This window comes from Penaeus monodon, chromosome 30, assembly GCF_015228065.2.
Source record: "Penaeus monodon isolate SGIC_2016 chromosome 30, NSTDA_Pmon_1, whole genome shotgun sequence".
NCBI lineage: Eukaryota > Metazoa > Arthropoda > Malacostraca > Decapoda > Penaeidae > Penaeus > Penaeus monodon.
Window position 1 is genome coordinate 1,341,468 of NC_051415.1, and position 386 is coordinate 1,341,853.

The window sequence follows — 386 nt, forward strand, 5'->3', positions numbered from 1 at the left end:
AAACCTTGAAACGAAGTGCAATGGAGCAAATTTGTAACGAGCTTCAAGTGGAGTTTCCTGAGATGGAAAATCTCACAGCAGGTAAGATTTGTTTTTACATTATTTTCATGTAGATATTACTCATATTTTATTTAGGTTATTATTAGTATACATTTATACATAGAGTACCTATAAATTACCCTGAATTTAAGAGAATTCCCCCCTCAAAAAAAATCAATAATAATATTTTTTGTATTATTTTACATTAACGCAACCAAAGAATCTGAGGAAACCAACATAACTAAATCATGTCGTTTTAGTCTAACTCAACGTTAAAATAAGCGCATGTTTTAATTTTGAAATTAATCAGTCTCCAAAATGCATAAATAGGCAATATAAACTGTTAA